Source organism: Triturus cristatus, chromosome 6, assembly GCF_964204655.1.
Source record: "Triturus cristatus chromosome 6, aTriCri1.1, whole genome shotgun sequence".
NCBI lineage: Eukaryota > Metazoa > Chordata > Amphibia > Caudata > Salamandridae > Triturus > Triturus cristatus.
In genome coordinates this window covers 1,777,980,645-1,777,993,358 of record NC_140589.1, presented here as the reverse complement: position 1 = coordinate 1,777,993,358, position 12,714 = coordinate 1,777,980,645, and the positions used below count along the sequence as shown (strand labels likewise).

The following is a 12,714-nucleotide window of genomic DNA, read 5'->3' as shown; positions in this document are numbered from 1 at the left end:
ACCAGAGGATATTTTACTACACCAGTCCACAATATTTGGTCATCTCAAGCTATGTCAGTAGTATATGGGCACATGGGGCACTTTCCTTCTACGTGTGATGGCCATGGATGATCAGCTTATATTCTAGACGAGGACTGAGATGTAATTCAGTTTAAGCTTTATTTCTGTCATAGACCATAAAATCACGGATCAAAAGGAAATATGCAGTACCTAAGCCCAGTTAGGAGCACAATTAATAACAAAGCATAATGTTAAAAAAAAGATAGATATATATACACAGCTCACTTACACAGGACAAATACCATGAATCTTAAAACCATAGTAAGAATAATAAAAACAATAAAAAGAAAGATTTCAAATGTTTTAAAATCACAGATAAAATGTACACTTATACTGCAATTAAAACACTCTGCGTGCAAGAGGAATAGTTCAATTTGGGGACCTTACTGCATGAAAAGAAGGAATGAGGAAATACAGCAGCTGCAGAAAGTCAGTCATTTCACAGACAGCAATCAGTACCTGCATGGCATCTCTTGATATGCCCAACAAGCCCAATTGATGTTCGAAGTTACAGTGAATGAAGGTTGAGGCCGGATTACCAGAGTCTGGATTGCGGCACCCTAGAGTGAACAAACGGGAAAGACTCAAAAGAGGTACGTATTGTCTCATTAACCTTGGTCACTCTGTCCTTATAAGTTGTTTTAATTCACCCCATCCCCCAGTTCCCGCAGGGGCTCTCCTCCCCCCACACACCCTTTGTAGGTATAAAGGTATAATATTTTCCTTATTTACGTTCCCATCTTTTCCTTTTTGTGGACTTGTCCCCTTATCGCTCGCCACTCAACCCACAGATTTCCCTGCCGCCGTGGGTCGACTACGGTAATTCCCTATGCAACTCTGTCTCTGGTAAGCACTTCTTTTATATGCTCTCTCTTTTGTCGCCAAGGGATGTAGGCAAATATTATATATATGTACATAATTCTGTGTTTAGTTGTGCACATTTCCATACATTTATAGACAATGCTCCCAACGGCTGACCACAGGTTCAGCACATCAATCCCTGTTGCATTAAATGTTTTGTGCAAAAACAACAGTTGATGGACAGAATGCAGAACAATGTCATACATTCACCCCAGTACAGAGATCTGGGCCTAAATCCATCGTTTTTTTGATCACCATGCCATTCCAGTTTGAACCCAGCCATATGCAAATCAGTCTTGACCCTGTGCCTCATGGGAACAGTCCAGCCTGAACTGCCAAGCCAGGTCCTCCCTGGACTGGAACCAAGCAACCTAGGACCGGTTTCGGGGTTTCACCCCTCTTCGGCCAGGATAGCTTGATTCCAGTGGCACAGTGAGCCCAGGACCCACGTCTGGGCATACCTGACGCACTTAGGGCGAGAAAGGAAAAGACACACAATTGATGGATGGAATGCAGAACAAATCAAAACATTCTCCCCCAGTCAAGAGATCTGGGTTAAATCCATCATTCTTTTGCTCACCATGCCACCCCAGTTTAGACCTGGCCATATGCAAATCAGCCTTGACCCTGTGCCTCATGGGAACAGTCCAGCCCGAACTGCCAAGCCAGGTCCTCCCTGGACTGGAACCAAGCAACCTAGGACCGGTTTCGGGGTTTCACCCCTCTTCAGCCAGGATAGCTTGATTCCAGTGGCATGGAGAGCACGGGACTCACGTCTGTGCATACCCGTCCCACTCGGGGTGACAAATGCAAAAACAACAGTTGATGGACAGAATGCAGAACAATGTCATACATTCACCCCAGTACAGAGATCTGGGCCTAAATCCATCGTTTTATAAATGTTTTGCCCTGTGCATCTACTTCTGCCACTCGCTGCCATCGAGTGCCACTGGAATCCAGAAAGAGCAAGATACTTTGGAATGGAAGGTGCACCAGAAAGGAAGTCGGGATAGCAAGTTTAGTCCATCATCCTTCTTTATTTATAACTGAATTAAAATCAGCCCTCAGCCCATTTCCATACATGCTCTGTTTCAGCTTCCCTCTCAGACTCCGTATATTCTTAGAGTCCTGAGGATGATCCAACTTTCCTTTAAGTGCAGACCCAATGTGTATCGCCTGATTTGAATCAAACGGGCCATGTTCTTGATTATAGGACACACAATTCTGATCACTTTATTCACCTGTATGTATCTCACCAGAAAGAGCACTGAGCAGGTTTTCCTTCATTTGCACACAATATAATTTTGTATATATGATTCTATTCAAATTAAGAAATGTTGTCATTACTTACAGTTTGTGTGTGTGTTAGGGACCACTGATGTATAAAATATGCACAGACCCCAAGTTTCTAGTAATTCTAGGGGTTTCCATTGTTTTTTGCAACTGCAGAAACGAAAGGCTAGCGCACCTGCCCAGTCTGCTAGGATGTTAACGAATGAAGCAGCCTGGCGGTGCTTAGGCCAGCCTGGGGGTTGAGGGCAAGGGGTAGAGTTTACACACCCATCAATGGAGTGGCAAGTGCAGTGTTACTAAACAGAATGGCAGCACAGCACCGCTTGCCACACATCCCCAAACGATGGGAAGAGGGCGCCACTATAGGCTGGCCTAGACAAGCAGAGCAGGCATACCTTCTCTGGGAGCACAATGCCCTCCTCTCTCATGGCAGGAAGGGCTTTCTTCAAACCTCCTGGCAGGAGCGTGGACCCAGAAGCGGGTCCTTGGGGAGCGCACACTGTTTGCGGTATTGGAGCATGCCCGAGGGCCTATAAAGCCCGATACGGCTCAAGGGTTCATCCTATTCACCAGCTCCTCGCACATCTCAAGGACCCGACAGCTACAGTCAGGGATTTAAGTGGGATGAAAAAACTGGGGGGTCTCCCAAAGGGGCGTGGCCAATGTAATTGAGGGCGTGGCTTAAAAACAGTACGTTAAAAATCTGTGTTTAGCATAGTGTGCCGCCCGACTTGTATTTTGCTGTTTTTGTCATTGCAGCCAGGTATATGATACCACAAGTAACATCATACCTACAACAAGTCAGGACTATTGGCTTTGTCAATGCTTGTTAGCTGCATAAGATAAATAAGCAGCAACTATGGCTTGTCTAGAATATTGAAAAAGCTTACACCTAAAGCCCTGGTGACACCACGACAATGTCCCTGCTCTTGTGTTTCAAAAAGAGAAGGGAAATCCAGAGAGAAAATGACTAAAGGATGTCCCTTCCCCCTACAACGCTCACCTGGCCTTTCCGGACTGCAGTGACAGCAGACTGCATTATTTTTGTTGTTTTGCTCTGAGGAGAGCAGGCTCCATGGTTTGCCTGTCCACAGCCTAAAACCAAGCCTAGAAAGTTATGCCTTAACCATTGGACTCAAAGGGCTTCAGCCCCGCCCCCCTCCCCACCCCCCCTGTGTGACAGCCCGGGATTAGACAGCTTCCCGGGCACACACACAGCCCCACCCGAGCACTTCACAGGTTTTAAAAAAACCATTGCATGTTAATGAGGCCTCGCTGTTGTTTCACCCCTTCTAAGAGCCCCTGCAGCTCCACTCTGCCTATTGCTTAAAGATTCAGCCCCCCCCCCACGAAATTTGGCTCTAGTTGCGCCTCTGTCCAAACAGGTCCCCGTACTCCCAGCCACAGATGAGCCGCTGTTAAAAGCAAGCGCAGCTGGGCTGCTGCCGCAGTGCCTCCTGGGGCCCTTCAGACAAATCTAACAGAAGTGTTCCCACCCTCCCCAAGACTGAAGTGTAGGCGAGGAGTGCACGAGCTCTGTTCCAACAGCCCCATCAACATCGGAGGTATTGATTCTGGCTCCTTTTAGAATCCACAACTGCCCTGAGTCTAAGCATAAACACACTGCGAGGAGGCTGTGGTTTCACATTATTAACCGTGTTTGATTGCAAATAGCCCGAGTCTCTTCCAATACATATTCCTTTCAAGTTTAAACAAGTAAGATATTCGCTGTGCCAGAATTCATTCCGAGGGCCAACCACCTGCCAGTTTTAAGTAGAAAAGAATGTTTCACGGGGTAAAGAGTCCCCGGAAAGATAACGCAGCCGCTAGAGTCTAGACCAAACCTGGGAGAAAAGAAACTAATCGCTGCGCATGGCGCACACAGACAACCCTGGGGCAGGATTTGGGCCAAAATAAGACAAGGACGATGAGAGCAGCAGGGCACCACACAAGCGGAGCGCGGCAATAACTGCGATTCAAACAGTGCTCACTGTGGGTTCACCAGTTACTCTGTCATGCCATTTCTGAAGTATAGAGAGATCGCATGCCCCTCTCGCGCACGAGACAAGCTCAGGGGACACAGCGCATAGAAGCTAGGGTGACCAACTGGCATGGGTGCAAATTCAGGACGGTGAGTGTAAAAATTCAGGACAAAGGGTCAAATTTCAGGACAAAAATTCAGGACTGAAGGTCAAAATTCAGGACAAAACTTTGGTACAAAAGGTAAGTTTTCCAGACACATCAGGGGAGGTTGTTCAACAATATAAAAGTAAATAGACAACGGACATAAGTACAAGTCAAAATACGTTTATATTAGGTTGAGACAAAAGTGCACTTCACAGTTTTTCGCGCAGCTTTGAGCAACTGTGAAGGTCTTTTGTGGTATTTCATATGCTCATGATCTATTTATATGGTTTCTGCACTGGGTTGTCCAGTCTGATATTTGATTTACTGTTCATGCTGCTGAGCAGGCATGTTTTGTGAGAGAAGTGGTCAGGAAGATCTTCTCGGATGGAGTTTATTACTAGTATCTCATATCTGAGTGCCATTGTGAGATGGAAAGCAGCACGCATAGGATGCAGCTAATTGGGACTTGCAGTGCTGGACTAGAGTTCAATACTCTGAGTAGCCAGCTTTGTGTCAGATCGCTTTGGTAGTCCATGTGTATTCAGCTGGCGATGACTGGTTTAGGGGCTGGTACAGTACTGAGTGATGGATAAGAACCAGAGGACAGGTCTTGTGTGAGGACAGGGAACCAGAGTTATTAACGAGCCTGCTTGAGCTATAATTGGCAATAAACAACTGAGTGTTATGGTATTATTGTGGGCCAGAACGGTAAGATAGGAGTTGGCATTACTATATAATGCCCTGGCAAGCCATATATCAGCCCTCCTTATTTACCTCTATATAATAAATCATTTGTGTGAGCTGTAAACTGCAGATTCTATCTGATGCACAGAAGTGTGCTACAGACCAGAAACTGTGGGGCTTATTTATGAGCCCTTGCGTCACTTTTCGCCGCCGGTGCGTCACTTTTAGTGACGCACCTGCTGTCTAAAAAATGCACCCGGTTGCGCCATGTTTACAAAGTGACGCATCTAGGTTGATGCGTCACTTTGTAAACCCCTGTGCCACATTATAACTGCGCCAGGTATAATGTATGCGGGGCGTTCCGACGCAAGAAAGGGTCGTAAAAGTGACGCAGTGAATAGATTTCACTGCTCCACTTCTAGGCCGCAAATGCGTCAATATCTTACGCCTGCCGGCATTGAGATGAAAGGTCAGGAAGCAAACTCAGGGTATAGAAAGAATTGATGCCTCACTTGTCTACTATGTTTCATTTAAAGTTTCAAGTAAAGTAGTCTAGCCAGAGTTTTTCTCCTGATGTTAACATTTGTTAGCAGGTCCAAATGGCCCAAGACAACTTGTTCTGCTGCAAAAGTCTTAATCTCTGACGAGGCATCGAAGCGCTTTTTCGGCGAGTAGAACGCTACTCCGGAACCCAAGACGGATTATTGTTGAATTAGTATAGTGAAATATTAAAGTAATTTGAGTGGTGGATTTTAATCAGTTATTTCATTTGAGAAGGATAGCGACGGGATAAAAGAGGGGAAAACGTTTGCCTTTATATAGCGCTTGTTACCCCTGTTGGGGTGTTGAAGTGCTTTTTTGGCAAGTAGCACGTTACCCATTAAAGGATTAGTGTTGAGTTAGTATAGTGAAATTTTAAAGTAATTTGAGTGGTGGATGATATGTTAGTCGGTTATTTGGATTGAGAAGCACCATGAGACAGCCACTGACCATTTTATCATCAGGTGGACAAGGCACGTTGAGGAAAAGGTTAATCTAATGTTTGCGCCTTTATAGGTATGACTTCCTTTTGCAGGCAGTGGATACCTAATTTCTCTTTAATTGCAAAACCTTTGATTGCTCTAACATCATGAGAAAGATGGCTGTGGACTATCGGTTTTAACACAATCCCGCGGGGGTAGGAATAAACCTCGTGCTTATTTTTCCTTCACATTGGATCCAGTAGCTTTGCCAAATTGTTTGCGCTCGGTAGCAGCTGCTGCAGCTGCAGTCAATCTGAAATATACGTTCTAGGTCACAATTTGACAGTTATGGTACTGCACGCTGTGGATGTGCTACTAAACAAAACTCAGACCCAGCACCTGACCAGTGCACATTTAACAGGGTGTGAGTTAACACTTTTTTCTCCAAATATTCTGAAACGTTGCAATGTTTTGAACCCAGCCACAATGCTACCTCCCCCCAGTGATTCAGGGGGAAGAACACCATGATTGTATGTTCACCACTAAAGAAGAGACCAAGGGACGGGTAGACCTAACAGATACTACCATATCTGACCCACAGGGGGAGTTGTTTGTGGGTGGTTCATGTTTCAAATTACCAGATGGTACAAACACTGCTGCATATGCCATCACCACTTTGAAAACAGTGGTTGAGTCATATAAAATACCGCAAATGTCAGCAGAAGTAATTTCCCTTACACAGGCATGTGAATTAAGTAAAGATCTGATTGTAAATATTTATACTGACAGTCAGCCTTTGGTGTTGCCCACTCATTTGGGAGATTATGGAAAGAAAGAGGCGTTTAGACCTCACATGATAATAAGATAAAATATGGGGAGTTAATAGTAAAATTGTCAGATGCTCTGATATTACCAAAAAAAGTTGCCATTGTTAAATGCAGTGCCCATAAAAAAGTTATTGATGAGGTAGGTCAGGGAAATACTTTTGCAGATTAAACAGCCAAGCAAACAGCCAGATCTGAATATAGTTTAATATAGGTTACAGGACCAGCTAGAGGGGCCCCTGAAGTACCAATGTTTAACAATACCTTAGAATGTTAGAGAGATACACCAGGAAGCTACCATGGAAGAGAAAGAGGCATGGCAGATGTATGGTAGATTAGATGATACCGGATGTAGGAAAGATCTGTCGGAGAAACAAAGATGGATGCTTCCTAATTGTTATGTTAACGCTATTATTACTATGACACATAGCCAACATTGGTGCCAAAGGAATAGTGGCATTATTAGCCCACGTATGGTTCAACAAACTGATTCCCAGGGTGGCAGAGTCCCATGTCAAAAGATGCATGATATGCGCGATTTATAATTTAGGAAAAGGTACCCCAGTCCCGACAGGTCATTTTTGCCACGAGAAAAAAGTGACCGACAACACGTTCTCTCTCCAACCACACTAGCACCAGCTGGTGTTAACAATTCCCTTACAGTAAACTGCAGCATTTAATGTTGTGCAGATGGCATAACCGAATAATAATCGCACCTTTAAACTAAATTAAAAAAAAGAAAGTGCAGCCCAATACTACAGGCAGGCTGACAGTGAAACTTAATTACAGGTCAAATAGGAATTGTTGGTATGATTACAGACCTGCAGGATTCAGTTGGTCAGGTTTTCTTTTCCTTCTCGCAGAACCTCTTCTGTATAATGGAGATGCCTAAACCGTGCTTGCGGGGTGCTGGGCATTTGACGCCATCGGGGCCTGGATACTGTGATTGCACTGCAAATGCAGAGAGGTAGCAGAGGATGTCAGATGGAATTTGCAGACAGAACTGGCCGCCCACCAATGCAACCGATAATTCCTAGGCTGATGCAAGCTGTGTGACATAGAAGGCTTCTTCACTGTATTGTATTGTATTATAATTGTATTTATATAGCGCTTACTACCCCTGACGAGGCATCGAAGCGCTTTTTCGGCGAGTAGAACGCTACTCCGGAACCCAAGACGGATTATTGTTGAATTAGTATAGTGAAATATTAAAGTAATTTGAGTGGTGGATTTTAATCAGTTATTTCATTTGAGAAGGATAGCGACGGGATAAAAGAGGGAAAAACGTTTGCATTTATATAGCGCTTGTTACCCCTGTTGGGGTGTTGAAGTGCTTTTTTGGCAAGTAGCACGTTACTCCGGAACCCATTAAAGGATTAGTGTTGAGTTAGTATAGTGAAATTTTAAAGTAATTTGAGTGGTGGATGATATGTTAGTCGGTTATTTGGATTGAGAAGCACCATGAGACAGCCACTGACCATTTTATCATCAGGTGGACAAGGCACGTTGAGGAAAAGGTTAATCTGATGTTTGCGCCTTTATAGGTATGACTTCCTTTTGCAGGCAGTGGATACCTAATTTCTCTTTAATTGCAAAACCTTTGATTGGTGCCAAAGGAATAGTGGCATTATTAGCCCACGTATGGTTCAACAAACTGATTCCCAGGGTGGCAGAGTCCCATGTCAAAAGATGCATGATATGCGCGATTTATAATTTAGGAAAAGGTACCCCAGTCCCGACAGGTCATTTTCTACCTCCAGAGTTGCCCTTTGAAGTCCTGCAAATAGATTTCATAGAGATAGAACAAGTGGGCAAGCTTAAGTATATCATAGTGGTGGTTTGCACCTTTAGTAGGTGAGTGGAGGCTTACCCTCTACGAGATAACACAGCCCTAATTACTGCAAAAATACTCCTGAAGGGGTACTTCTCAAGATTTGGTTTGCCCAGAGTGCTCTGGAGTGACAATGGGTGGGTCACTTCATTGGCCAAGTGATGGACCTGGTCTGCAAGTTCTTGCAGATAAGGCAAAAGTTTCATGCTGCCCACCATCCACCGGCTGCAGGCCTAGTGGAAAGATACAATGGTAGCTTGAAAGGAAAACTGGGAAAGATATGTGCTGAAACAAAATTAAAAGGGCCTGATGCTTTGCCCATAGCTTTGTTTTCAATGCCCAACACTGAACACTCGGAAATTGGTTAATTCCCATTCCAGGTAGTAATGGGGAGGCCTGCAAATGTGTGGGGTGTACCTAGACCTAGGAAATTTTGTGAAACTGAATATCCTCTGCTTGTTGATTATTGTGACCAATTGACTAAAGAATTGCGTTTGATTCATTCACAGGTGAAGGCCAGCCTCCCTCCTCGTCTTGAAGGTTCAAGTCATAATCTGAAGCCTGGGGACTGGGTCTTCACCCGTCACTTTCAGAGGAAATCCAGTCTTGAGCCACGCTGGAAAGGACCAGTTCAAGTTCTACTCGCAACTCAGACTGCTGTAAAGTGCACGGGACACAAACATTGGCTGCATGCCCACCATGTTAAGAAAGCTTCATCGCCTTTGTTCTATGATCAATGTGTGAAGCAAGGAATTTCTCCACAGCAAGTATCTTGTAATGATGGGGAGCTGATTGAAGAAGGAGAAGTAGCAAATCCACTGGTCAACTTCACTCCTGTTGAGCCCAAAATTGATACCAATTCCTCGATTTGAGCATCCGGATTGTGATTTGCCTAGATATAATTTGAGACCTAGGACTTTCAAAAACTATCAATCAATCAATCAATCCGGGGTTTATAAAGCGCGCTACTCACCTGTGAGGCGCAAACTAGACTTTGAATGAAAAAAACAATCTCTGGAGGAATAGCAACTCATGCCGGTGGTCAAGACCGCCAACGTCTGGACCTGTACATAAGCTTGCCACTGAGGCTTTGAAGTAAAGGACACTGGGAACTATCGATGTTCTTTGGTAGAATAGAGAAGGTTTTTCTTTAGGAGGTCTTAGCCACGTTACTTTGCTTTTGGCTGTTAGGTGTTTTTGATTTGGTTCTCTTTTTGGAAAAGAAGAGAAAAAAAGGAGTATGGTCTGAGCATAAAGACAAAATATTAGGAGAAGCATCACTCATCAAGAACAAGTATTTGTACAGCACACACAAATAATACAATATGGGAAAGACTAGGAGTGTTGAACTGAGACTGTTTGGGAAATCACCCTCTAATTCATGGCAGGAGGAAAAGACTCCAGTGTCTGGTAGACAACAATTTTGGACCAAGAAAGTGAAAATGATTGTGCTTCTGTGTCTTTTGATAATAATATTAGGAATGCTAGGGTTGTTCTGGTGGGTAGAAGAAAACCACCCAGTCTCTAAATCAGTGACATCAGTCACCACACCAATACCAGAGCATCAGTACATAACCCTTGCCCCTCATAAGCAAGCACACCGCTTGCAATATCTGAATAATACATTCATTCAGGTTTTACATAATGCCCATTTTGGACATAATGCTACAGGTTGTTGGATATGTGGTTTTCTGCCATCTTCAGTCAAAAGGAAGGCACCTAGTATTCCTCTACCTTTATCCTATAACGGGTCTTGTGGTGCCTGGTGGGAATTGAATTTTGCTTTTATATCAAAGTTACTTATAAAGCAGTACAGAGCCAGCTTAGGGATCACCTTTATTATCTATGTTGGCCAGATGCTGTTAGAATCTATGGCACTATGGAGGAGAAGGAGGAATTTACAGGCTATGATAATTCCTCTATGTTATTATCCTTTAATGAGAGAAAACGGACCAAGGTGGCAATGATACCCATACCTGTACATGCCCATAACGCCCCATTTTGTGTTGAAGGTGAAGGGCCCCTTGCTGTTGGGAACAGTATTTGCTCCCATACAGTGATATTAAATTGTACCAGTTCCCCCATCATTTGTGGCTTCACAAAACACCTATTTTGTTTGCGTTAATCAGGCTTATTATTGGCTCCCTAAAGGATGGCCAGGCAGATGCTATATTGCATTTATTCTTCCCCCCCACTTACCTTGCTCCATCTGATTATCACAGGACATATCGACTTAATAAACGGGAAGTACAGGTTGACCAGACAGATACCATGCTGCAGCAATTTATTGATGCAATGAAGGGTATAGTGCCTTTTTGGGGTCCTATGGCCAATAATGTACAGGTGCACCAATTGATTAGAGTAGTGGAAGCTGTTATTAATGAGAATACTGGGGCACTCAGTAACATTACTGTAGAAATGCAAGCTGCCTGTCTTGCTTCCCTTCAAAACCGGATTGTATTAGACATTCTTTTAGCAGAGAATGGGGGCTATGCAAATTAATTGGCAGCTTCTGCTGGTTGTATATCCCAGATAACACTCCTAATGTGAATTTGACTATTCAAAAATGTCACAAAATTCCTGCTGAAATAAATCAGGATACTGGAGACTGGACTTGGTCAGGTTGGTTTAGAGAAGTACAGCTCACATGGGGTTGGAAACTATTAGTGTTAGCCTTGGTTATAGGAGGGATCATTTTAGGGTGCCGTCTATGTGTCAGTTGTCTTCCCACGTGTTGGAGTATGCTCCTTTCAGTCTGCAAGCCCCCTTCAGTTTCTGTTTCACAACAGAATATGCTTATGTGGAAGAAGCCGAAATATGGGATTTAATTAACATTAGTGTTAGTGCCCTCACAGATTAGCCTTCTTACAAAAACCCTGTTAACAATCCTATAATGGAGAATTTTTGAAAATGAAGTACTGTCTTAATATGAGGGGCTAAATCAAATTATCTATTTTTGATTCTCTAGGTTTGTGATAGCAGGCAATTGGTAAATGTTGAACTCATGTTCTAGGACCATTTGAGGAAAAGGTTATATAATATGAACATGAGTGCAGAATTTTTTTTAAATCCACCTGATTTTGTAAAACGTTGTATGAGGAATTTTCCTTGCACATTCTGACATTGTACATACTTTTATTTTTTTCTCTCCATTTCCTTGGAAAAGTACAGAGTGGCTGTTAGAATAATTACACTTTGTTAATCATTTGTGTTTCTCTGAGATGGAAAGTCATGCTGGCGTTTTTCCATTCAATTTGCAATTAAGCAATGGCTTGTGTTCCCATATCATGAAAATGTAGTGTGGTTAGCTATTCTTTTTGTATGTATAACTGGAAGGAATTATCCAGTGGATTAAGGGGAGGGAAGTGAAAGGGTGTAGGCAGACTTGTTAAAAGTATAGTATAAATATGAAAGCAGAATTCTGTGTGGTCATTTATTACCTACACGGAATAGCTTTTTTCTTGTGGGGCTCGCATCCGTTCAAGCTTGAATAAACCAAATGTTTTACCGCAGACTTGCTGTACTCCTTTTGAATTAAAGTGGACAAGAGGTGCGTTTTCTCAACGTCTGCAAAGGCTGAAGACCTAGCGGGACTTCCTCCTCTACCTGACTTGGCCAGGCCTGGACTGCAGTGACGTGGCCAGCCGGCCGGCCAGCCAGCTCCATCCATCTATGCAACTTTCATCAGATTGGCCCAGTGGAGATGTTGGGCTCAGCTGAGGTGGGTTAGGTGCAAAGCGTAACTGCCACATGCAGCATGGAGAATCTTTTTACTAAGCCTGGAAAGAATGCCATGACCAAAGGTGGCCGCGGTCACCAAATCTGCTGCCTGAATCCAGCAGCCTAAGAGTGGGCCTGGCTCAGGAACTGCAGCAGCTGCTTGTCACAGCTGATGTACAGCTCGGCGACCAAGTCGGATGTCGGTCTGTTGTGAGTTCAATAACTCCTGTCACTGCTATGCAAGACATATGCACCCTGTTCATTCAAGAGCACTTCTCTCTTGCAAATCACAAGTCATATTATTTGCAACTCTCATTGAACTAACTAGTATGCCCTGGGTCACTGTGACTAG

At 43.8% G+C, this 12,714-nt stretch overlaps 1 protein-coding gene across 2 annotated transcripts in view; it reads right to left on the bottom strand.

The window, feature by feature from the left end:
* NCOA1 (nuclear receptor coactivator 1) overlaps window positions 1-12,714 on the bottom strand; it is a 1,112,411-nt gene that overhangs the window by 1,052,662 nt on the left and 47,035 nt on the right. The window contains exon 1 of one of the 2 annotated variants that reach the window (XM_085613079.1): window positions 520-534. The exons of the other annotated variant lie outside the window; for it this stretch is intronic. The gene's annotated coding sequence lies outside the window, so the exon portion shown is untranslated. Of the gene's footprint in view, window positions 1-519; window positions 535-12,714 lie in introns of those variants that run through there. 2 annotated transcript variants of the gene reach the window in all.